Source organism: Lampetra fluviatilis, chromosome 68 (assembly GCF_964198595.1).
Source record: "Lampetra fluviatilis chromosome 68, kcLamFluv1.1, whole genome shotgun sequence".
In the NCBI taxonomy this organism is placed as follows: domain Eukaryota; kingdom Metazoa; phylum Chordata; class Hyperoartia; order Petromyzontiformes; family Petromyzontidae; genus Lampetra; species Lampetra fluviatilis.
Genome location: NC_136342.1, coordinates 5,740,147 through 5,767,754, shown reverse-complemented (window position 1 = coordinate 5,767,754; position 27,608 = coordinate 5,740,147). Strand labels below are relative to the sequence as shown.

Sequence of the window (27,608 nt, the reverse complement as noted above, 5' to 3'; positions counted from 1 at the left end):
CGCGATCCTTCCGAGGCGTGAAATGTCTCTTCGGCGAAACCTCGAGGTGGTTCGGCACCGTTTGCGCCTTGACTCAGCCAGGCGCTCGTTTGCCAAAGTCGCTGGCCACGGCAACGTTGTGACCGGTCACGGATCAAACCTTTACCCCCACCACTCTAAAGAGCGTGCGGTCAGTTCCATTGGCAGCTGCCAATGAGTGTAATAGTGTATAGTGTAGTGCATAGTAGTATATAGTGTAGTGCATAGCAAGGCCACATCCCCCCCAATATTCAAAATTGCTCAAAATGTCTCCCCCCAAAATATTGCTATAAAAATAATAAAAACAACAATTTGCTAAACCTTGCCACCAATATCTGGACTTGTCTTCATATAAATCAATGCATAGATTTCTGTTTATGTGATTGTGGTTACGGTTGTACTTTATGAATCCCTAATCTGACTTTTTGTGACGCCGTGTGACGAGGGGGGGGGGTCAAAAATTGTCAAAAATTGCGTGACGTCATTTATGGACGGCCCCACAGTACATATAGTACACCCCCATCTCTCCTCTATGGACGGCCCTGCATGCAGCGCAGAGCGATATCACAGAGCCCCATGACTCTCACCGACCCACACTGACGGGCGTGGTGAAGTATGGCCATAGCAAGGCCGTAATTATAATATGCAAATATGCTCAAAATGTCCCCCCCCCCATATATTGGTATAAGCAATATTTTAAAAACAAATTGCTATGCTATGTAAATAAAAACAACAATTTGCTAAACCTTGGCCACAATATCTGGTCTTCATATAACAATGCATAGATTTCTGTTTTTGATTGTGGTTATGGTTGTACTTTATTAATACCTAATCTCTGTCATTACATACAGTGAGTTTGCCCACTGACAAAGAAATGATCAGTCTATAATTTTAATGGTAGGTTTATTTGAACAGTGAGAGACAGAATAACAACAATAAAATCCAGAAAAACGCATGTCAAAAATGTTATAAATTGATTTGCATTTTAATGAGGGAAATAAGTATTTGACCCCCTCTCAATCAGAAAGATTTCTGGCTCCCAGGTGTCTTTAATACAGGCAACGAGCTGAGATTAGGAGCACACTCTTAAAGGGAGTGCTCCTAATCTCAGCTTGTTACCTGTGTAGTGGTGTTAACTACTCGCTGTTCGCAACCTGAAAGAGCGGATCGTAAACAAGGTTTTCCCGCTCAATCAAACGGTCAGGGTCAAATGGGGTGAGGTAGGATCCAAACGCCAGATTGAGAAGGACCAATCGGAGGGTTCCACAAGGTGGCCGGGGATTGGACAACCCGGCCACGAGCAGGTATAAAAGCCAGAGCGCTGAGAGCTCTTGGTGAGTTCTGCCACACGAAGACCCAAGTCGGCTGAAGACAGCTAGAACCCTGGACCAAGCCTTCCAGCCCTTGTCAGGGCTGAGGCTCAGTGTAACCAGTGGTCAGGGGAGATAGGTCCTGGATAGGACCCTGGCTCCCAGCCTCCCCGCCCTTGTGAGGGCGAAGGTCCTGAGCGACCAGAGGTCGGGGACCCACCGGGCCAGCGGCGGGTCAGTGTGCCTCCCCTAGGTCCCAGCCGGAGGACGCTAGGCTAGCGGGAAGATTAGATAGACAGCAAGTCCGAAGGCTGTACCTTCGTAGAATAGGAGCGAAGAGTGAGTGTGAGCTGTACAGGGTCAGGAGACTGTGCGTTAAGATAATAAACAGTGTGTGCCATAAAGAAGTTTAGAAGTCCGTCCTTTACAACACTACACCTGTATAAACGACACCTGTTCACAGAAGCAATCAATCAATCAGATTCCAAACTCTCCACCATGGCCAAGACCAAAGAGCTCTCCAAGGATGTCAGGGACAAGATTGTAGACCTACACAAGGCTGGAATGGGCTACAAGACCATCGCCAAGCAGCTTGGTGAGAAGGTGACAACAGTTGGTGCGATTATTCGCAAATGGAAGAAACACAAAAGAACTGTCAATCTCCCTCGGCCTGGGGCTCCATGCAAGATCTCACCTCGTGGAGTTGCAATGATCATGAGAACGGTGAGGAATCAGCCCAGAACTACACGGGAGGATCTTGTCAATGATCTCAAGGCAGCTGGGACCATAGTCACCAAGAAAACAGTTGGTAACACACTACACCGTGAAGGACTGAAATCCTGCAGCGACCGCAAGGTCCTCCTGCTCAAGAAAGCACATATACATGCCCGTCTGAAGTTTGCCAATGAACATCTGAATGATTCAGAGGACAACTGGGTGAAAGTGTTGTGGTCAGATGAGACCAAAATGGAGCTCTTTGGCATCGACTCAACTCGCCGTGTTTGGAGGAGGAGGAATGCTACCTATGACCCCAAGAACACCATCCCCATCGTCAAACATGGAGGTGGAAACATTATGCTTTGGGGGTGTTTTTCTGCTAAGGGGACAGGACAACTTCACCGCATCAAAGGGACGATAGACAGGGCCATGTACCGTCAAATCTTGGGTGAGAACCTCCTTCTCTCAGCCAGGGCATTGAAAATGGGTCGTGGATGGGTATTCCAGCATGACAATGACCCAAACCACACGGCCAAGGCAACAAAGGAGTGACTCAAGAAGAAGCACATTAAGGTCCTGGAGTGGCCTAGCCAGTCTCTAGACCTTAATCCCATAGAAAATCTGTGGAGGGAGCTGAAGGTTCGAGTTGCCGAACGTTAGCCTCGAAACCTTAATGACTTGGAGAAGATCTGCAAAGAGGAGTGGGACAAAATCCCTCCTGAGATGTGTGCAAACCTGGTGGCCAACTACAAGAAACGTCTGACCTCTGTGATTGCCAACAAGGGTTTTGCCACCAAGTACTAAGTCATGTTTTGCAGAGGGGTCAAATACTTATTTCCCTCATTAAAATGCAAATCAATTTATAACATTTTTGACATGCAGTTTTCTAGATTTTTTTGTTGTTATTGTGTTTCTCACTGTTCAAATAAACCTACCATTAAAATTATAGACTGATCATTTCTTTGTCAGTGGGCAAACGTACAAAATCAGCAGGGGATCAAATACTTTTTTCCCTCACTGTATGTAGTGCCATGGATGGGCTGCACTTGCAGGCAACAGGCATCCCAGAAGCGGTTGGGGGTTGTGAGGGGTCCTACGATCCCTCGCAAACACTCCCGACGGCCGGGGGGGGGGGCGGCGGATGCACTGGGCTGCAACAGCAGACATGCGGACCTCGGTGAGGGACTCTGGGTCACCTGCGTCCCTCACTGAGGTCCGCACCTCGGCTGAGAAACATATATAATCGGACCTCTGCAGAGGTCCAAGCAGTTGAAGATGACCAGTTGAAGAAAGAAGACCTGCTAGAATAGGACCCTGGACCCCTAGCTTTGCCATCATTTTAAGGGCCGAAGCTCTGTGAGGCCAGTGGTGGACACTGGGTCTCCCATAGGATATTATAGCCGGGGAACCTTGAGCGCAGCCAGGGTAGGCACGCTATGTAGGAGGCGAGTGGAAGTGCTCGAGATAAACTGTACGAGTTGATGTTTAGTAGTTAGGGCGTGTGTCTATAATAAAGACGTGTCTCCTACAAAGTGTCTCCGGAGAAAACACTACACATACAATGAAACAATAAATGGTAAAACAAAAAGTTAAAACAGAGCAATGTAATACAATACACTCTTAGACATTTTTGTAAAAAAATAAATAAAAGTCCATCCCATGTGTTAGTGAATTTTTAAATATTTTAGGCAGGAAATTCGTTTTCAAATTTTGATATTTTTCTGGGTTGGGACCCCCAGACCCCCTGGAAAATTTGGTACCCCCCCCAATGTTGACTCCATGGCTACGGCCTTGGTGCATAGTAGTGTATAGTGTAGTATATAGTCGTGTATCATAGTGTATGGTGTAGTGTACAGTGTAGTGTACAGTGTAATGCATACCTGTCAACCCATACGGTTTACCCATATTCTTGTACAGGGAACTTGAGTTTTCAGGTCCATACGGGGTACAGCCGTTTCAATAGGGGTAGTTTGTTTTTGTCTCTCTCCCCCTCACCCCATGTAGCCTTGACAGTCTGTTGGGGCAAGTGCTGTTAGCGAGTAGCGGCACCTATGAAGGCCGGCACTGTGGCAGTATCACACTCGGCCGCCTTTGTCTCTCGCAGTGGCGATGTTTACTACACACTGCTACACCAGGTACTCAATTGAGGCTAATTCGACCTAGGGGAGGAGGCCCAGGACCGGTTCAAATGATCGTCACTGCTGGTGTTGTTGGCCTTGAGCGGGAATCGAACTCGGGGTCTCCAGGTTCATAGCACGGCGTAGCGTTAACCGCCACACCAGCGCCCCCAGCATATACACATCCATCAGTGGAAATTCCACATTCCTATGGCGAGGGCGATAGAGGTGATCTGTCTATTTAAAAACCCAGCGCTGCACAAATGGATTCAATAATCCATTGCCGTACTATTATCTGCTAGCCACCTCAGCCTTGCAATTGCAGACAGTGTCCCATGCAAGCACTGTACAGAACTAACCAATGCTTGCCAGGTGTTGTAGGTGTGGGGCTGTGTGGTGGACGGAAGCTGCAACGCGCTACGAACCCGGTGTGACCCGAGTTTGATTCCCGCTCACGGCCACCATCACCCAGTGTTAGCTCTTGAGAAGGATCGAGAGGTAACGAGAATGTTCAAGAAGGCGGGCGGGGCCGAGGAAGGAGCGGCCCCGACCGGAGAGGGATATAAGGTGGGTCGCTGAGAGAGACTGGGGTCGCTGCATTCTACAAGCTGGAAGCTCAACATCTACAAGCGGGAAGCTCTACATCTCAAGCTGAAGCTCTCCTTCCTACGAGGCAACCACGTGATCGGAGACCCGGGTGAGGGATCGACCCTTCGTAGCAGTAACTCGCTATAGTCTGGTAAAGGGGCAGTGACCCCTTTGTGTTACGGTGTTACAAATAAAAGTGTTGCCTCTAAAAAGAACAACGTCTACGACTCAGTTGGACCCACTACATATATATAGTTTTTAGTAACCAGCAAGCACAGAATAGGTTTTACCATTTCTGGCAATCAAACAGTTGTGTTAAGATGTTAAAACACCAAACTGAAACCTTTTGCAAGGAATCATGTTACTGCATTAACCACATATACTTGCGGTGAACATGAAAACAAAAAACATGCTCTGGTCGTAAAAATATTGTCACCAGAGACAGCTTTCTTTAGAGCCTAGTCTCAAACAGTGTTCGACCAGAGGACGCCAAAAGGCGTTCAGCTCAAAACAATGCACTATCAGAGTGCCCTGCTGCAACACAAACCTTCAACAAAATTCACGTTTGGATTGTTGCGCCCGTCATTTGAATTATCGCGCGAAGCGATTGGGTGGTCCGAAGGTCGACCAGGAAATGGGAAATTTTAACTTTCCAACGTTTAAACATCGCGTTACGATGGCCTTTGTACGGCAATTCATTATAATGCTGTTCTCGTGCAATGTGTAACGAGCACGATAATGTGTTACGGACATGAGTGTCACTCACAAACTATAAAAAAAACTTTTTTACTTTACCAGGTAAGGTCACTGTGCTATACAGCTCTTGTTTCAGAAGCGACCTGGCCACACGCGATATCTCGACGAGGTGGCTTATCGTCAGCACCATCATCACCACGTGGACATTTATAGCAGCAGCCATTCTAAATACGGAGCAAACAAAACCGGAGGACCCGGAGAAAAATACACGCGACTACCACGGGGGGACAGAGACACGCAGACTCCAAATATAGACCAGGCGTCGACAGGGTCGTAATCGAACCCACGACCAAACTCCAAATATACAGCAGCAGGCATCATCAGGGCCGGGTTCGAACACGACATCCTGCATACCAGGCGAGGTAGTTAACACCCCGAGCCACCGTGATGATGATGAGAGAGAGAGAGACACGCAAACTCCAAATATACAGCAGGCATCGTCAGGGTCGGGTTCGAACCCACGACCTCCTGTACACCAGGCGAGGTAGTTAACATTTCCAAGCTACCTGCTGTATATTTGGAGTTTGCGTGTCTATCTCTCTATTACCATCACCACGGTGGCTAGGAGATATTAACTATCTCGCCTGGTATGCAGGATGTCGTGGGTTCGAACCCGGCCCTGATGATGCCTGCTGCTGTATATTTGGAGTTTGCGTGTCTCTCTCTCATCGCGTGGATTTTTCTCCGTTTCCAGTTTTTTTTCCCTCCACATTTAGAATCAACCTGTATTTAGAGTATCTGGCTGCTGTCAATTCCCACGTAGTAAGCCATTTCGTTAAGCTACGTTTCGTGATGGCGAGGTCGCTTCTAAAAAAAGAGCTGTGTAGCTCAGTGGGCCTTACCTGGTAAAACAAAATAGTTTCGTTTATAGTTTAGTCAGCCATTTGTGTGAAGCGGCTGGAGTTGGGGTAGGCAATGAGACCCCTGTTTAAGTTCAACTCGTGCTCTACACAGGGTGGTGTTGGGGAGTTACGTGGTGTGGGTATTGCATTATGGCATGATGTTATTGCTCTTTGGAACTTGGCTTTTGAACATGGCTGCTGATCTCAGACACAAGTTTGCTGTCGTTATTCATTGACTCTATAACATGGTGTCAGAAGTGGATAGACCTCTAAATAATGCGACTTGACTGAAGGTGTGAGATTAGTGAGTACAGTGGGCTGTAGAACTGTGAGTTCACATGAGGGATTGTCTAAAGGCTTGGCGGTTAGAAAGCACAGCATTCTTCAGAATCATGGCTGCTGCCAATGATATCCCAGCTCCTGGAGGCATGAAGATTGACCTGTCAACCCATACGGTTTACCCCGTATTCTTGTACATGGAAATTTAGTTTTCAGATCCATACGGCGTACAGCCGTTGCAATACGGGCACCTTTTTTGTCTATTTGTTTGTGTTTCTCCCATGTGATGGGATTATGTAGGATGAACGTTGAGATTTATAAGGGCACGGGGTGACCAATAAGTTCTGAATTAGTCTGTAATAAGGTAGGCACTGATAAGGGGTTGACAGCCATGTGAAGATGAGTGGCGATTGGAGCTGGAAATTGGGCTTATTTTGAAGACGACTCCATAGCGACAGGCCTAAATGGGAAACCCGCAGAGGTGCAAAGGAGCCCACACTGAGGAGAGTGATGGGCAGTGAGTGCAACCACGTGGACAGACAAAATCATTTCCTCATCGAGGAGCAACGAGGAGATGCGATGGTCATCTTGGACGCCTTGGAAGCCTGGTTCAGGCCTGCAAAAAAGGCGATGCAGTAGACTATCGATTATCCGTGAGTGGTTTATACGATTTGCGGATTAACCACGCACCTATATTTTTATCTAAATTAATAACTTATGGATTTTCCCTGAAGCCCAAATTAATCTAAAAGTCGTACATTGTTACTCTGGGAAATGTTTACTACACGTCACATGGTGCTTAAGCGGAACAAATATGTTGCTCCGGTCTACGCGATTGCCTTTGCAGTACGGTAGTTGCAATATCTTTACAACAGTGGGCGGAGTTTGATTGATGTTTATTGGCTGTGGCTCTGCTATCATCCACTCAGTGGGCTGAGTTTGATTGATGTTGATTGGCTGTGGCTCTGCTGTCATCCACTTAGTGGGCCGAGTCTTCTGCTGGGCGGGAGCAGGAAAGTGTTATTGTCACTGCGCACGCGCATCATAGATCAGTCGATCGTTAGCAATCGCTCTGAATCTCAATGGGCTTTTGCAACAAAACAAGATCAATACATCCTTTACTACAAATTTTAGTTTTGTTCATTAACAAACAAAATGTTCTTAACTTAAACAATGTATACCTCTCTGAGTGGTTTTCGGCAAAGAGATATGTGGAAAATTGATGCTTTTATCGGCAATTTTGAATTATCCGCCATTAGCACGGACGATCGAGAGTTGACTGCTTATGGAATATTGGAGTTTGGCCGCTGCAAGCACAGGGAAGGCGAATCAATTAACGGCTTCATCACACGACTGAGAAAGAAAGCTGTAGCGACTTGCGAGGATGTCTCACTGAAAGCGGAGCTCAGGTTCGTTCTGGATGTAACGAGTGAGAACACGCGGCGCCGTCTTCCAAGAGAGCGGGGGTTGGACTGGAGCGCAACTCAAACAACACCCGAAAGCCGTGGAGCGGGACACACTGCAGACACGGCAGATCGACCGCAAGATCGACAGCATCAGTGGAGCAGGAAAAGTACTGCGAAGGCACAGCAGGGTGGTGTGGCGAACAACAGCAAAAAGCTTTTCCAAAGCTGCTATTCCACAGTGCAAGTATCGTGGCCGAGGGTACACGGGCGTCTGAAAGAGGAGCGTACGGGAGAAGGTGCAGGTTGCGTGATGGCCCAAATGACTTTGCCAAAGTGTGCCCATCACGCGAACTGCCAACTTGGGTGCGAAAGCTGCATACTACGCACGGGTCAGGAGAACGACGATAAAGATCTCCACAGCGTTGACGCAGTTTATTCAAAGGAATGCAGCACAGCTAAACATTGAAAAGGCCGGAAATGGTTTCGTAAACCGAATGCCGAACAAGAAGCTACAATCCTGCCAACTGGACACGGGGTTAACTTGTGATGTAGTGAATCTGAGAGACAAGATGGAGCCAGCATCCAGGACCCAGATAGAGCCAAATGATAGCGAGCTGAAGCTGTACCCAGGAGAGTAGATAGGTAGCCAACCGTGCTAATAAAATGTTAGCATTTGAGATGTTGAGAATAGGGTTTCTTTTCGATTTAAAGCTTTCGTGACTGCAGGGATTCATCTTCTTGGTTCTTTCGGTAAAGTCACGTAGAATGGAAATAATAAAATAATAAAAATAAAACATTATAAAATAATTCTCACGACGTTTCGGCCACAACGTAAGCAGCCGTCCTCAGGTGGAGAGCAGGTCTGTCGAGTAGACAGACCTGCTCTCCACCTGAGGACATTCAGACTCCACCTGAGGACATTCAGCCTCTGTCTACTCGACAGACCTGCTCTCCACCTGAGGACGGCTGCTTACGTTGTGGCCGAAACGTCGTGAGAATAATTTTATTATGTTGTATTTTTATTATTTTATTATTTCCATTCTACGTGACTTTACCGAAAGAACCAAGAAGATGAATAGGGTTTCTTCTTTTTTCTGGCAACAAAACAGGTGTTAAGATGTTAAAACACCAAACTGAAATCTTTTACAAGGAATCATGTCTGCATTAACCACAATACTTGTGGTCAGAATGCAAACAAAAAATATACTCTGATAATATATGCATTGTCTTTGAAACTGATTGGTCCACACCAGAGACAGCTTTCTTTTGAAGCTAGTCTCAAACGGTATTCTATTATTTAATACATTTTCTTTCTACGTGACTTTACCGAAAGAACCAAAGAGTAATTCCTACAGTCACGAAAGCTTCAAATCAAGTTTGAACCACCTCTACGGGGAGGATGTAAGTTTGTTTTCTCTCTCTCTTTCTCTGTGTCTCTGTTTGTCAAATTTCACACTTAACTTCAAATTTAGCAGTCTTTGGAGATCGTAATAAACCAGGATATGCGTTAACTGTGTGTTAGCCGACTCTCTGTGTTGCATTGCATTACATTGCAAAAAAAATGTTTATTTATTTTTCTTTCTACGTGACTTTACCAAACTAACCAAAGAGTAATCCTTGTAAAAGGTGTCAGTTTGGTGTTTTTACATCTTAACACCTGTTTTGTTACCAGTAAAAAGGGGAAACCCTATTCTCATATTTTGGTACTGGCAAAGGAAGTCCCATGATGATTTGAGATGTTGTTGGGCCAGTTGTACGGTGTGTTTTAGCTACATGAGAACCCATTCAGAACAGGTGAGAGATGTTAGCTACCTCGCCTGATATGCAGGAAGACGTGGGTTCGATTCCGACCCTGACGCCTGCTGTATATTTGGAGTTTGCGTGTCGGTCTCCCCGTGGTCACGTGGATTTTTCCCCTCCGCATTTAGAAACACGCCCTTCGAGTATGTGGCTGTGTTGCATACGTGGGGCAAGGTCACAAGCCAGAATTTGAAATAATTGAAGCGAATCAGCAACCGCCGGGTGCTGACATGTGAGCGTCTGGGACTGATGCGATTCGCCAGTGGAGCGGGGGCCCCTGGTGAAGCTGCAGTGGGTCACAGCATACGACGATGTCTTCCATGGGCCAATAGAATCCGTTCCCGGGGGAAGTCCGCTTTGAACTAGATCCAACCATTACACCAGGACAACGTGTACCAGTTGCCATCGAAGCCAGGGGTAAAGGCGCAGCTGGGCAAGCGTTGAAGCAGATGGCCACGTCGCATCGGTGACAGACGCAGCCGACTGGATAAGCAACATGGTGGTTGTGAAGAAGCCAGAAAGAAAAAACTGCGAATCTGCATTAACCCGAAGAACTTAAAACAAGCACCAGGAAGATCTCCTGACATCGTGCCGACTCTGGATGACGTCTCATGGAAGTTAGGGGCCGTCCATAAATGACGTGACGCGATTTTGGACGCTTTTTGACCCGCCCCCCCATTCGTCACACGGCGTCATAAAAAGTCAGACCCCCCCTCAAATATAACGTCACAAAGCTCTGCCCCCCCCCCCCCCCAAAAAAAACATGCTTCAAATCGCCATTGTAGTGCGTATTTAATGTGGCGCTGCACTCTGATGTTGTAGGAGAAACATTTATCAAAAAGTCTATTTAATTAAGTAGAACGTGTTGTCTATACTTATTTTGTGTGAGGAGCTCACAAATCCTTGAAAGATCAGGGCAAAGTCCCATCGGTGAGCTCCTCCGGCAGGCAAGGCTGCGTTGGCTGGGTCATGTAGCCTGCATGCCCAGCCACCGCATGCCTAAACAGCTTTTGTTCGGCCGGATCGAGGGGGCTAAACGGGCGCGGCACGGGCTAGAGAAGAGATGGAGTGATGTGGTACAGGAGGACGTAGAGCTGAGTGGACTTGCCGATGACTGGTACCAGCGGTGTCAAGATCGGCCTCTGTGGAGGAGGCTCGTGAAGGACGCTACTGGGCAGTTGGAGGCAGTCGCCCTCCAACAACAACGGAGGGCGGAGGAGCGACGCTCACAACAACGAGCGGAGCGCCGGGTGGCTAAAGCACAGCAAGTTGGTACAGTAGGGGGCATCAGCCAGTCATCTCGGTAATCTCAGTCAGTCGACCCGTGGCACCTGCTGGGTCTGCCCCGTGACCTCCTGCCAGCGGGCGTTCGACACTTCACGTGGCCTCAAGGTGTACTTGGCCTGGCACAAGCGTCGTGGTGACGTCACCGCCACTTAGTGGCGAATGGCGGTTGTTGTTGTTGTGCGAGTGTGGGCAAAGTCCCATCGGTGAGCTCCTCCGGCAGGCAAGGCTGCGTTGGCTGGGCCATGTAGCCCGCATGCCCAGCCACCGCATGCCTAAACAGCTTTTGTTCGGCCGGATCGAGGGAGCTAAAACAGGCGCGACACGGGCTAGAGAAGAGATGGAGTGACGTGGTACGGGAGGACGTGTAGCTGAGTGGACTTGCCGATGACTGGTACCAGCGGTGTAAAGATCGGCCTCTGTGGAGGAGGCTCGTGAAGGACGCTGCTACTGGGCAGTTGGAGGCAGTCGCCCTCCAACAACAACGGAGGGCGGAGGAACGACGCTCACAACAACGAGCGGATCTCCGGGTGGCTAAAGCACAGCAAGTCGGCACAGTAGGGGGCACAGGTGGTGCATCAGTCAGTCATCTCAGTCAGTCGACCCGTGGCACCTGGGTCTGCCCCGTGACCTCTTGCCATCGGGCGTTCGACACTTCACGTGGCCTCAAGGTGCACATAGCCTGGCACAAGCGTCGTGGTGACGTCACCGCCACTTAGTGGGGAATGGCGGTTGTTGTTGTTGTGCGAGTGTGTGTGTGAGAGGCTACATGGAGGAGACTACGGAGTAGTTTGGCTCATCAGGCTGACCCCTAGTCTATGCTTGAAGTGATTGAGGGATGATGATACTATATTGGCAATGTGAAGATAGGAATTCCAGAATAGAGAACCTCTGTAACTGATATAGAATTGACTCCAGGCTGAGGCTGAAGGTTACCGGAGTGTCCTGTGTTGGACGCATAGATTTTGGAATTAACCTGGAAAAATACTTTGAAGGCTTTTGGTACGATGTCGGCCCAGACAATATTGCTGTGGATGAGATATGGGTAGATTGACGACCTTCTGGACCCCATGGGGCAGGATGAGATGGCTCAAACTACCATTTGGGGGTCTCTGTGGCATCTGAAGTGGACAGGCGCAAGCAGCATGACGTGCTGTTGGCTGGGCTCAATGGCATTGAGCCGTTGGCGGATGACATCCTCGTTCAAGCTTCATTTGAAGCTTTCGTGACTGCAGGAATCCCATACTCTTTGGTTCTTTCGGTAAAGTCACGTAACTTTCGGTAACGTCATGTGACTTTACCGAAAGAACCAAAGAGTATGACATTCTCGTTGTTGACTGTGGAGATGCGGACAATGAGGCAGAGCGTGACCATGACGACAGGCACTGGACACTGATGGATCGATGCGGGGGAAGTGAAGTTAAAACTTCACCTGAAGAAGCCGCAATTCAAGGTGCAGGAGGTCCGCTTCTAAGGACACACTCTGTCCTCAAACGGCACGGAAGCTGACCCCTGACAAAACGAGAGCTGCTGTGCAGATGCCACAGCCAAATGGTGCGAAAGCAGTGCAGTGATTCGTCGGGTTTTGTGAAAGATCCTCGCTTGTGAGACGTGTGTGTGTGTCTGTGTGAGCCCTTGAGAAGGCTCCTCGACACGGAGGCGGTCTGGCACTGGGCTTTTCCAAAAGCTTCACAAAGCAGTGCTTGGAAATAAATGACCTGGTCACTGCTACGCCGGTGTTATGGTACTTAAGTTTTCAAGTTTCATGTATTAGGTATAGCCCTGTGAGCCATGCGGCTCTTGAGTCGGGTGCAACCGCAACAAACAAAACATGAACAGAGAACATCTTAAAGCGACGACGCGCAACAGAAAGATCCTGGATAAACCAGCAAATCTTCCAGAAAAAAACACCGTATTACAACGCTGTGTGCAAACATCCCAGTGTGATGCAAGTCAAACAATAACAACCATAAGACAATTTAGATTAAAGTTATCAGGCCAACTCCGCACTTCCGCAAGAAACATGGCTTAACCATGTGTATTCTTAGGTTTTTTCGGTAAAGTCACGTAGGTAAAACATCAAAATTAATGAAAATAAAATAAAAACAAAAATCACGACGTTTCGGAGGCAACACAAGTCTCCGTCATCAGGTGGGACCGTCACTGCCGAATTAGCTGCATCACTTGATTTTTGTTTTTATTTTATTTTATTTTCATTAATTTTGATGTTTTACCTACGTGACTTTACCGAAAAAACCTAAGAATATGATTCCTTGCAGTCACGAAAGCTTCAAATCGAGACTTAACCATATGTTTTCGAAATCACCAAAATAAAGATATAAAAACAATGTAACAACAGTAATCATAAGAACTGTGATTCAAATTTAACAATAAACGATATACTACATAACATGTACGACCAAACTTGCAGCCATAGCTGGCAGCTTGACACTCCCAGAGTATGATGTGTGAGTGAGTCAGTGGTAGTGTGAGTGAGTGTATGTATGATGTGTGAGTGAGTGTATGATGTGTAAGTGAGTGTATGGTGTGTGAGTGTATGATGAGTGAATGGGTCAGTGGTTGTGTGAGTGAGTGTATGATGTGTGAGTGAGTGTATGATGTGTGAGTGAGCGTATGATGAGTGAGTCAGTGTATGATGAGTGAATGGGTCAGTGGTTGTGTGAGTGAGTGTATGATGTGTGAGTGAGCGTATGATGAGTGAATGAGCGTATGATGAGTGAGTCAGTGTATGATGTGTGAGTGAGTCAGTGATAGTGTGAGTGAGTGTAAGATGAGTGAGTGAGCGTATGATGAGTGAGTCAGTGTATGATGTGTGAGTGAGTCAGTGTATGATGTGTGAGTGAGTGAGTGTAAGATGAGTGAGTGTGTGATGTGTGAGTGAGTCAGTGGTAGTGTGAGTGAGTGTATGATGTGAGTGCGTAAGCGTATGATGAGTGAGTCAGTGTATGATGTCGGAGTGAGTGAGTGTAAGATGTGTGAGTGAGTGTATGATGAGTGAGTCAGTGTATGATGTGTGAGTGAGTGTAAGATGTGTGAGTCAGTGGTAGTGTGAGTCAGTGTAAGATGAGTGAGTGAGTCAGTGGTAGTGTGAGTGAGTGTAAAATGAGTGAGTGTTATAAAGGCCCACCACCGTACAGAGCCGGTCTCGAGCAACAGCGGGCTTCGATGGTGCCTCATGCGAGGAGGTCAGCGCATCGCTTTCACACCCAGGGCACTGACCTCCCCCCTCCCAACCGAACAGGACGATGCTCAGATTGAGTTAAGGCGTAAGAGAAAAACATGTTCCAGGTGAATTAATTGGGGAGGTGGGCAGGGGGGTCGGGGTGCACAAGACATGCGCGAGAGGGGTGGGGGGATGATGGGTGTCGGGGGGGGACCTCTTCGTGGCTACGATGACGGGAAGCCAGTGAAGGTGGTCGCAGGGTTAGCGACGGAGAGGGGAGCCCCGTGAGCGACGCGGGCGAGATTGGTTTGTTTTGCAATCGCTCTCTGGGGGGCCAGGGGCTCGACGATAGATGGAGCAAATGAGAGGTTTGGAGGGCGGGTGGGCGGGCGAGGCGAGACGCCCGGTTGAGTTGAATGCGGCAAGTCGTGTTAGGGTGTTTTGTTGGCGGCGATGAGTTGACGACACACGAGGGGGAATGGAGTTGACATGTTTGGGTTAGATCGCGTAAATGTGTAAACGTGTGTCGTTTGTTTAACACATCGTAGTAGGCTTTCACGACCAATATCATCCATAACAAAGGTTTGTTTTGAGTTAAATCGCGTAAACCCGCCACCACCTGACACAGCTAATTAGTAAAGTTTGTCACGTAAACAGAACGTGCCGATTCGTTACTGGTGTCGTGTCGACGGAGCAGGAGACAGGATTCTTGAGGAAGCACCTTCTGTATTAATTAACACTCTTAGGTTCACAGGTTCGCCCTCGTTCCTCCCAAGTCGTATAGCCTAGCCTAGACACAACCGTGACCGCGTTACACTGACGGCGTTGACCGAGACAACCAACAACTATCCGGCCACGCAATTATCAAGTGAAGACGGCAGCGACGAAGACGGCGAAGACGACAGCGACGACGAGATGAGTCCACTTCCCAGAACCGGCAGCCCGGAGCTCTTTGCTCTCCGTTGCTTTTCTGCTACTTGGCGCGGCCTGGCTCTGCCCTGGCCAAGCCTCCCTTCTGGAACCCACTAGCGGGTTCCAGGGGCTTCCAGATGAAGTCTTCCGTGACCCTCCGCCCTGCCGGCACACAGCCGTGTATATGCTCAACGGCGTGTGCGCTCTCCACCGCAGTTGCTGCTGCTGGACAGCAGTTGGTGCTATGTCGCTACACTAGTACAGCACTAACCGGTGTGTTGGAGAGCAAAGCCACAACATTTTCATGCGTCGTTAACCACCCAACGCGGACAATTGGTAATGTTGTGTCACGTGACCAAAATGTGCTGTTGAGTTACTCGTTCAGCCACAACCTTTTACAATTTGAGTAAACGACATTTACACTGGTGATTACTCTGGCAGATCGCCTGATGATGCTGGTTGTTGTAATCACCAGCAAAACGTCACGGTATTCAAATTGTAAATGTCGTGGGTTTACTCTCCAACACACAACCGGTTAGTGCTGTGCTAGTAACCAATTGGCACATTTTGTTTACGTGACCAACTTTACTAATTGGCTGTGTCGGGTGTTGGTGGGTTTAACGACACATTTATATTTAAGCGATCTAATTTAAAAAAAAACCCTTTATAATGGATAGTATTGGTCGCTCAAGTCTACTACGCCATTTGGATATAACGCGATGAAAATGTAATTAGGGAACGCATTTTTTCTAACGCGAATGCGAATTGGATAAAACGCGATCGAGTGAGCGGAACTACGTAACGCGCAAGTAGGAAGAAAGTGGTTGTACGGAGGCATTGGGATGCTGCTAGATGCTTCTAGACGCTACTACCCACCCTCAGTCTCTGCTCGGCCCTGTGTTATGCATCTCACGGTGTTATCACGGACTGTGCTTTACCCCCCTATATTATATATTATTTATTATAACACGATTTTGCCATAACGTGGTGTTCTTCAGGAACGCAACAACTACCACTGCTGCTTTATAGGAGAACGGACTGTTTTATTATTTATACTCTAGTGACTGGGAATGTCACTGTGTGGTGCCGGGCTTGTGAGGCCACGGTGGGATGTATGCTTTTCGGGTTCCGGTCGTTGTAGACCGGCCGAGTCAACCTCCCCCACCCCCCCCTCGTTGCGTCCGCCGCGGACACGATGGGCGGGTTAGGCGACGTCCCGGCCGCGCGGGATGCGGTAATCGGGTTGGACTGCGAGGTGTGGGGGCGCTTGCAGGTGAGTCAGAGAGGCCGCCGGTGAGGCAGCTACATGTGGTAGTCCTGCGGGGCGGGCTGCTCATGCACTGGGACGGTGGATTACGCCGATACGCTATTGTTGTCCCTACCACTCTGCGTGGTGAGGTTGTTTGGGCTGTACATAAATGTCTGTTGTATCTGGGGGTGCAAAAAACGCTAGCCGCGCTCAAATTGGATTTTTATTGGCTGGCCATGGGCCCCGACGTTGAAAATTCGCTTAAAGGTTGCGTACAATGTGCACGGCGGAAGCTACCGGCGAAATCTTGTTGCCCTCTGCTACAATCCATTCAAGTGTCGCAAATCAACAAGCTGGTTGCCCTCGATATTCTTGGTCCGTTTCCAACTTCCGCGCGAGGCAACAAATACTTGCTCGTTGGCGTTGAGCATTTCTCACGCTGGCCTATGGCCTGTCCGCTCCCGAATCAATCGGCTGTAGCTGTGACCGAGGTGTTCCTTAATGGCTATGTCCGAGATAAGGGTGCCCCCGAACTGCTGCGTGAGGTTTGCGATTTGCTGGGGACAAAGAAGGTGCGCACATCACCATACCATCCGTAGACGGATGGCATGGTCGAATGCCTGAATAAAACACTGACCTCCATGTTGAGTCACCTGGTCAATGAGTCACAGCTAGATTGGGACTTGCAAGTCCCTGCGGTTCTCACCACCTACAGGATGGCCCCTCACTCGTCCACCGGCTACTCTCCCGACCGTGAAAGTGTAAAAAATTTCAGATTCCGTTCGTTTCACTCTTGAAAAGCTCTCCGAAGCGCGGGAAGCTTCCAGGGTCAACTCCCGAGCCAGACAGTTAGCTAACGAGCGGCTTATGGGAGCTCGTGTTTCCCTGTGAGATTGGTCGCCGGGTGACAGAGCCTAGTTGCATTGTCCGCAGGTGCCCATGGGCACATCCCCTAAATTGCTGCAACCCTGGAGGGGGCCGGTTGATGTTGTTCGTGTCGTGTGTCGACAATGTGTCCCAATTCGGCTTGGTAAGCGGAGTTGGTTTGTTCACCCCTCTTGTCTGAAGCCGATTATTGCGCAATGTGAATTTGTTTCATCTCCATATTGCAGGGGCCGAGTGTCGGGTGTGCCTGACGAGCTGAGGCGTGCGTCTGCTGACGCCAGTCCTCAAAAGAGTGTTTCTGTCCCTTCCCCAGGCGCTGCGCGATTGATGCCTCGCACGTGGCCGCTCGTGTCGGCCTCGCGTGCTCCGGACGTGGAAGGTCGGACGGTCCGGCCTACTGCTCTTCGTGAGGAGTTGGCTTCGTCCGATCGATTGCTCATTTTCCCCGGGTCGTCCAGGGCGGACGAGCCCAACCCCCCTGGAGGCCCGGCATCGCGGACTCACTCAAAGACTCGTGTTGCATAATCCCCGCACGTTGCACACTCCCACGCCATCTTTGGTTGTCGCGCTAGCGTGAGTCATGGCGAGTAATTAGCTGATCCTGCTCACCATTGGGACGTTGTTACACGTTGTGGGTGGGAGATGTTGATTGCGGGGGCCCTGCATGTTGCGATTGCATTATTTCTATTGTTCGCCAGTGTATATGTGTACAGGTGGGTTTGGGTATTTATTGGTTGTTTTGTTATTGTTGGAGCACACGTGCGTTGATATATATATATTCGTTGTTGCTTCATTATGGGGAAGTTTACAGCCAGGACGGCTGAGTGCTACGGAGGGGGGGGGGGTGATGTAGTGACTGGGAATGTCACTGTGTGGTGCTGGGCTTGTTTAGGCCATGGCGAGATGTATACTGTTGTGTATACACCCTGGACACGGGGTGTAGTACCAGTCCTAGTGGGGGCGCTGGCTAAGTGCGATGGCCACGCACATCATGCAGTGCGGGCTCCCATACCTACGTGACTTTACCGAAAGAACCAAAGAGTATGGATCCCTGCAGTCACGAAAACTTCAAATATAGTCTTGGGAGTCTCCAACCTTCGTCCGTGACCGGGCAGCTCGTCACGCTGTGTAGTATTCCCCGAGTGTTAGTGAGATTAGGAACGGTGGTCACCACCCTGTGTATAATGTTCCAGTTGGTTATTATGCGTTCATAAATAGTGTTGCCTCCAAGTTGAGTGTGCGACTCAATCGAACCCACTACACTCGTGACGAATTGGCTACGTTCTGTTTACGTGACAACCCTTACTAGTTGGCTGTGTCGGGTGGTGACGGGTTTAACGACACATGTATATATTTACGCGATCTTAGCCTATACAAACTCCACACAGAAAGGCGCCCGAGTCGGGAACACGTAGTAGTCTTTCGCGACACAATATCATCCATTAAATAGAGTTGTTTTGGGTTAGATCGCGTAAATACGTGGCACAAGTGTCGCCACCCCACCGCCGCCCACACGCCGCGTTTTTTGTTCGAGAGCCCAAAACGCCAGCATCATCGTCGGGGGGGGGGGGGGCTCGCGACATCCATTAGCGGCGACAGAAGGTGGAATAAAAGCTGCGTCTGTCCCCACCCCCCCGTTAATTAGCGAACGCCACGCGTCTACAAGCGTCATTTGCTTAACGACAAAAAAAAGAGAGAAACGGCCGCGAGGGCGACAGATGGACGCCGTCGGAGGGCGCGGGAGGCACAGCAGGTGGCCCCATTCATTGCGATTATTTGATTTAACTTGGGATTTTTTTTGTTGCCTCTTGAGAGGGGAGTCTTTCCCTTTTGACATGCCTCATCCTCCTCCTCATCCCCCCCCCACCACCACCACCAAAGACAAAGATCCCCCGCGTAGCCTTCAGAGATTTGTTGACGCAAGTGCTGTTAGCGATTAGCAGCACCGACGAAGAGCGGAACTGTGGAGCACGACGGGGTGGTTGGCCAGCGACCACGCCCGGCCGCCTTTGTCTCCCCAGCGGCGATGTTGTTACCCCACCAGGTACTCATTTGAGGCTGAGTCGACCTAGGCGAGGCCCACGACCAGTTCAGATAATCGCCACTGGTGTTGGCCATGAGCGGAAATCGAACTCGTGTCGCTGGGTTCGTAGTGCAATGCCCTATGGGCCGTCCATAAATGACGTCACGCGATTTTGGACGATTTTTGACCCCCCCCCCCTTCGTCACACGGCATCACAAAAAGTCAGACCCCCCCCTCAAATATGACGTCACAAAGCTCTGCCCCCCCCTACCCCAAAATGAAACATGCTTCAAATCCCTTTAAACTATTGTCATTGTAGTGCGTATTTAATGTGCCGCTGCACTCTGATGTTGCAGGAGACAACATTTATTCAAAAGTCAATTTAATTAAGTAGAACGTGTTGTCTATATTTATTTAAAGTTGCGCATTTTGATGTGACGTCACATTTCTCAACCCCCCACCCCTCGTCACACATCGTCACAAATGTCTGACCCCCCCCAGGTGCGTGATGTCATTTATGGACGGCCCCTAACCACTACACTACCGCCCCCCCCCCTCCACCACCACCACTACCCGCCGGCTATGACCACACGCGGGCTGGAGCAGTTGCTGCGAGTGTGTGTAGTGTATAGTGTGTGTACGTGTGTGTGTGTTGAATATGTGTGTGTAGTGTATAGTGTGTGTACGTGTGTGTGTGTTGAATATGTGTGTGTAGTGTATAGTGTGTGTACGTGTGTGTGTGTTGAATATGTGTGTGTGTAGTGTATAGTGTAGTACGTGTGTGTGTGTTGAATATATGTGTGTAGTGTATAGTGTGTGTGTGTGTTGAATGTGTGTGTGTAGTGTATAGTGTGTTGTGTACGTGTGTGTGTTGAATATGTGTGTGTAGTGTATAGTGTAGTACGTGTGTGTGTGTGTTGAATGTGTGTGTGTAGTGTATAGTGTGTTGTGTACGTGTGTGTGTGTTGAATATGTGTGTGTAGTGTATAGTGAAGTACGTTTGTGTGTTGAATGTGTGTGTGTGTAGTGTATAGTGTGTTGTGTACGTGTGTGTTGAATATGTGTGTGTAGTGTATAGTGTAGTACGTGTGTGTGTGTTGAATATGTGTGTGTAGTGTATAGTGTAGAACGTGTGTGTGTGTTGAATGTGTGTGTAGTGTACAGTGTAATACGTGTGTGTGTGTTGAATATGTGTGTGTAGTGTATAGTGTGTGTACGAACGTTAAACTTATTTTGTGCCGTACGTAGCAAACCGTGATGTGTGTGTACGAATGTTGCACTTCTTTCGTACCGTACGCAGCCAGGAAGCAGTTCTAAAATATGAGTTTGTCAATCTCGATGATGATTTAAAAGTGCATCACAGCTCCCAGTAGTTTCCTAATATCGCAAGGGAAGAGCGTTCCAGACGGCCGCAGAAGTGCATCTGAAAGCGGCATGCGATGCGGCTGTGACGATAACTCGGCTTAAACATTTACACACCACACACTCGTTACCCAAATCACTGTGGCAGTGATTTGGGTAGCGAGAGAGAGAAGGTCACGCGATCGTTTTGCTGACGAATTGAGCCTCGCCTGGGGACTTGTGTTCAGTCACGGATTTTGCATAATGTTCACAAACATTTTACCTTTTGTTTTTGGCAGGTAACTCGGAGATGTTGACTACCTCGCCTGGTGTACAGGAGGTCCTGGGTTCGATCCTGACCCTAACACCTGCTGGATATTTGGAGTTTGCGTCTCTGTCTCCCTCTCTCCCCGTAGTCGCGTAGATTTTTCACCGCTTTCTCTTCTGGTTTTCCCCCCCCCTCCACATTTAAAATCAACGTCGCGCGTTTAGACTCTTTGGCTGCTGCTATACATTTCCAGGTGATGATGATGATGAGCCAACTTCGTCGAGTTATCATTTGTGATAACAGCAGCTCAGTAGTTAGGCCCTTCCTGGTAAAATAAAAAAAACGTATATGTTAGTTTTAGTTTAGTTGTACAAGTGTAGTTAAGGGGCAGAGTTCTGCTGTGGCAACACACGTGTTGCTGATTTAATATTGGATGAAGCGGGCGGCAGTAACCTGCCTTTCCTAAGACAACTACCAGAGCGCCAGCAATGAAGCCAGATCGGCAGGGATTTGAGCCTGAGCAGTGCCAGGATGCGTGGACAGAGCTCTATTGTATGGAAAAAATAATAGGCGGTGAACCTTTCTCGTTGTTGTGATCGTCGCTCCTCCGTCCTCCATTGTTGTTGGAGGGCGACTGCCTCCAACTGCCCAGTAGCGTCCTTCACGAGCCTCCTCCACAGAGGCCGATCTTGACACCGCTGGTACCAGTCATCGGCAAGTCCACTCAGCGCCACGTCTTCCTGTACCACATCACTCCATCTCTTCTCTAGCCCGTGTCGCGCCCGTTTAGCCCCCTCGATCCGGCCGAACAAAAGCTGTTTAGGCATGCGGTGGCTGGACATGCGGGCTACATGACCCAGCCAACGCAGCCTTACCTGCCGGAGGAGCTCACCAATGGGACTTTGCCCAGATCTTTCAAGGATTTGTGAGCTCCTCACACAATCCAGCCTGGTTAAACACAGGATGGATCGTAGGCAGGCCAGCCTAAATGTTTCCAACCGGCGAAGATGCTCCATTAAGGGGGTTCACACCACACACACTTCATACACCACACTACACACACCACATACACACCACACACACACTACATACACCACACTACACACGCCACACTACACACACACACTACACACACACTACACACACACCACACACACTGCATACACTACACACACACCAACACTACACTACACACACACACCACACACATACCACACTACACACACTACACACGCCACACTACACACACACAACACACACCACACTACACACACACCACACACAACACACACTACACACACCACACACACTGCATACACTACACACACCACACACACACACCAACACTACACGCACACCACACTACACACACCACACACACTACACACGCCACACTACACACACCACACGCCACACTACACACACACACCACACAACACACCACACACAACACACACCACACTACACACACAACACACACACCACTACACACCACACACACTACACACGCCACACTACACACCACACATACTACACACGCTACATATACACCACACACAACACACATTACACACACCACACTACACACCACACACACACAACACCACACGCCACAGAGTCATCTCTCTTCTGTGCTGAACAGCCTCCAGACTGTGACAGCAAATATTGACTCTTACATCGGGAGGCGGGTGGCTGGGGACGGTAAGGGGACGTGGTAAGGTCGAGAGCATTAACAGTACGTACACAAGAGACAAAGATCACCCGTATAGCCTGTAAAAGGCTGTTGGGGCAAGTGCTGTTAGCGAGCACCACGCCCGACCGCCTTTGTTTCCCCAGTGGCGATGTTTACACACCGCCCCAGTTACTCATTTGAGGCTGAGTCGACCTAGGGGAGGCCCAGGACCGGTTCAGATCATCGTCACCGGTTTTGGCTAACCACACTACCCCACACTACACTACCGCTCCCACACTACACCACACTACACCACCACAGTATACACACTACACCACCGCTCCCACACTACACCACACTACACCACAGTATACACACTACACCACACTATACACACTACACCACAGTATACACACTACACCACAGTATACACACTACACCACACTACACACACTACACCACACTACACACACCACACCACACTATACACACTACACCACACTATACACACTACACCACAGTATACACACTACACCACACCACACTACACACACTACACCACCGCTCCCACACTACACCACACTACACCACCACAGTATACACACTACACCACAGTATACACACTACACCACACTATACACACTACACCACACTACACACACCACACTATACACACTACACCACACCACCACACTATGCACACTACACCACACTACACACACCACACCATACACACTACACTACACACTCTACACCACACTACACACACCACACTACACCACACTATACACTACACCACCCACACTACACCACCACGGTACACACTCTACACCACACTATACACACTACACCACCACAGTACACACACTACACCACACTATACACACTACACCACAGTACACACACTACACCACAGTACACACACTACACCACACTACACCAGACTACACCACGCACGCAAGACAACTTTCTCCATCGCTTCTGTAAAGACCGAATTGCAACTCCCATTGTTGGACGATGTGAACACGTGACGAGGCTGTCACCTCCATTGCTGGACGAGGTGAACACGTGACGAGGCCGTCACCTCCATTGTTGGACGAGGTGAACACGTGACGAGGCTGTCACCTCCATTGCTGGACGAGGTGAACACGTGACGTGGCTGTCACCTCCATTGCTGGACGAGGTGAACACGTGACGAGGCCTTCACCTCCATTGCTGGACGAGGTGAACACGTGACGAGGCTTTCACCTCCATTGCTGGACGAGGTGAACACGTGACGAGGCCGTCAAAGTGCGTGGCGGTGATTTGGGTAGCGAGAGAGAGAAGGTGACGCGATCGTTTTGCTGACGAATTGAGCCTCGCCTGGGGACTTGTGTTCAGTCACGGGTTTTGCATAATGTTCACAAACATTTTACCTTTTGTTTTTGGCAGGTAACTCGGAGATGTTGACTACCTCGCCTGGTGTACAGGAGGTCCTGGGTTCGATCCTGACCATAACACCTGCTGGATATTTGGAGTTTGCGTTTCTGTCTCACTCTCTCCCCCTGGTCGCGTTGATTTTTCACCGCTTTCTCTTCTGGTTTCCCCCCCTCCACATTTAAAATCAACGTCGCGCGTTTAGACTCTTTGGCTGCTGCTATACATTTCCAAGTGATGATGATGATGAGCCAACTTCGTCGAGTTATCATTTGTGATAACAGCAGCTGAGTAGTTAGGCCCTTCCTGGTAAAATACAAAAAAACGTATATGTTAGTTTTATTTTAGTTTTACAAGTGTAGTTAAGGGGCAGAGTTCTGCTGTGGCAACACGTGTTGCTGATTTAATATTGGATGAAGCGGGCGGCAGTAACCTGCCTTGCCTAAGCCAACTACCAGAGCGCCAGCAATGAAGCCAGATCGGCAGGGACTTGAGCCTGGGCAGTGCCAGGATGTGTGGACAGAGCTCTATTGTATGGAAAATATAATAGGCGGTGAACCTTTCTGAGTGTCGTTAAGATGTTCAAACACCAAATAGAAACCTTCTTCAAGGAAACAAGTACCGCATGAAGCACACGCGGTGCTTGTGGTGAAACTGCAAACCAACATGCTCTGGTCATTATTGCAGGGGTGGGGAACGTCCAGGCCCGCGGGCCGTACGAGACCCACGAAATCATTTGGGTCTGGCCCTGCCAAGAAAACCGCAGGCGGGACTCGAAATTCAATACATCTAGGAGCAAACCTGGAAAAGCAGTTGCGAGTAGCAACATCATCAATACCAGCTAACATCACACGCCTCGCCACTGTGAAGCAGTTCCAGCCATCGCATTAGGGGTGAGCTAATTAAATGTTTGACCAAATATAACAGGTACATTTTTAAGTTGATAATTTTGTATGGCCCGCGAATGATGTTGTAAATATCCAAATGGCCCTTGGCAGAAAAAAGGTTCCCCACCCCTGATGAATGGCATTATCTTTGAAACGGATTGGCCTACACTAGAGACAGCAGCCTGCTTTATGGCCTAGTCTCACCAGTGTCAGACCAGAAAACGCCAAAATGTGAACAGCACAGAGACAATGCCACTATCAGAGCATTTATAGCTCGCGTGAGCAGCTATATTATGGGACCCTTTGTCCAGCTTCATAGTATGAAAAATGAGAATCGGGTTTTAACCTTTCTAGCAATAAAACAGGAATGGTGTTAAGATGTTCAAACACCAAATAAACACCTTTTGCAAGGGATCAAGTACCGCATTAACCACACACGGTACATGTGGTGAACATGCAAACAGACTTGGCTCTGATAATAATGTTACATGCATTGTCTTTGAAACTGATTGGCCTACAACAGAGACAGCAACCTTCTTTATTGCCGAGTCTCAACCAGTGTCAGACCAGAGAGTGCCAAAAGGCGAACAGCACAAGGACATACTCTGGTTCTTTCGGTAAATTCACGTAGTTAGAAATAAAATAAAACAAATCACGACATTTCGATCGCAACACAAGCGGTCGACTTTACCGAAAGAACCAAAGAGTATGGATTCCTGCAGTCGCGAAAGCTTCAAATCAAGCACAAGGACAATGAACTATCATGCATTTATAGCTCGAGGTGAGCTGCTACATGGGACCTTTTTTGCCAGTAACAAAAAAGTATGCAGACATGTTTCATTGCAAAAAGGTTATATTTGGTGTTTAGACATCTTAACACACCTGTTTTATTGCTAGAAAGGATAAACTTATTCTTATTTGTTTTCATACTTTTGTAATGGTTCGATAGAGGCGCACACACTCGTGTGGAGGCAACACTACTTATTTAACACACAACTGTTACACACTTTACATGTGTAGAGGAGTAATATGGGGACGTGACGTCATGCGCGCTGTCTAGTGCGATGACGCCATGGGACGTGACGTCTTGCACGCTGGGCAGGGCGATGACGTCGTGTCTCCTCTAGGTACTTTAGGGGGACCCCGTGACGAGGGCGTGGTCACTGTGGGAGCCCGGGATGGTGGATGGTTGAAGAGTGATCCAGGGGTAGAGCTGAGAGAGAGTCGATAGAGAATCTGGCGGTAGTCATGGGAGGTGCTGCTCTCCCCGGTCGGTCGGTGTTGGCTGATTCCCCGATCCGACTCGAGGGAGAGAGACCGGAGCTAGCCGAGCTAAGAATAGAGAGAGACGGTTCGTGCGAGTTGTCTAAACCCTTAATAAATAACTGGCGCAAGCCCATATATATGAAGATCTGCCTCCGAGTCATCGCACCTCAACACATGTGGTGGTGACCACCGTCCTAGTCTCACTCACACTCGGGTACTACTTGGCGTGGCCAAGCCAGGAGGGCTGGCCACGGCGACGTGGGTTTCGGTCTTCACGAGGCGTCTTCATCCCAGGCACGAACAGCCCCGCTCCCTCAGCGGCGCCCGCTTATGAGCTCCCCGGCGTGGCCTGGCCACACCCCGGCCACGCCCCCCTTCTCGAACCCTCGAGAAGGCTCTGGACCCCAACCACGTGACCCCAAGGTCCCCCCTGCGCCCCTATCCCCCACCTTGATCCGGTCATGTGTCCACTCAGAGTGCCACGGCTTGCCACGACCCCCGTAGCACTCGTCAACGGCCTCCGCACTGCCCGACCCGGCAGTGGTGTCATCCGAACTGACCCGACACGGTAGTGACGTCATGTGTGTACAGACCCGACATGGTAGTGACGTCATGTATGTACAGACCCGGTATGGTAGTGACGTCATATGTCACTACACTTTGATACTGGAAAAAAAAACATTCCTGCGGAGGGAGCTGGTAGGAACGTTGGGTTGCTCGGTCAATGGCCAGGGTCAACGGCGGCGTGGTGTATTCCGCAAATATGGCCAACTGTGAGGGCGGGCACAAGCCGGCGTGAGTAGGTTAAGCGTTGAGCTTTATAAGGGCACCACGGGGTGACCAGCCCCTCCCCACCCAGCCCCACTCGTCCCACCCCCCACCACCCACCCAGCCCCTCCCTCCCCACCCAGCCCCTCCCTGCACGACGGACGAACGGACACAATAATCCCCTGTGGGCTGGTGTAACCAGGAGGTTCCTAGCAGTATAAGGTCTCAGTGTTCTATAGCTCAGTTTGTGGCCCTACCTGGTTGGTAAAATGACAATAGAAGGCAATCGTTTCGTTTAAAGTTTCATCAGGGCCAGAGCCCAACCCCAACACCGCACCCACTCAAACGAGCTCCTGTCTGCACAAGTGGCGTTTCCCCTCTGAAGAGGTCAAACCAACCACAACCACCCCCACCACCGCCCCCACCGCCCCCACCGCCACCCCGACCACCACCGCCACCCCCGCCACCCCCGTCACCCCCACCACCAACCCCACCAACCCCCCACCACCGCCCAACCTCTCCCCTCCCAGGGGGGTTGGGCCAGGCAGGCGAGGAGGCGGGCGGATTGGCCGCCCCGTGAGTTGTCATTGGCGGCCCCGTGGTCTATAAAGAGAGGGGGG

At 49.4% G+C, this 27,608-nt stretch overlaps 1 protein-coding gene across 1 annotated transcript in view; it reads left to right on the top strand.

The window, feature by feature from the left end:
* Positions 1-27,608, top strand: part of SETX (senataxin) — a 302,333-nt gene that overhangs the window by 14,822 nt on the left and 259,903 nt on the right. The window lies entirely within an intron of this gene.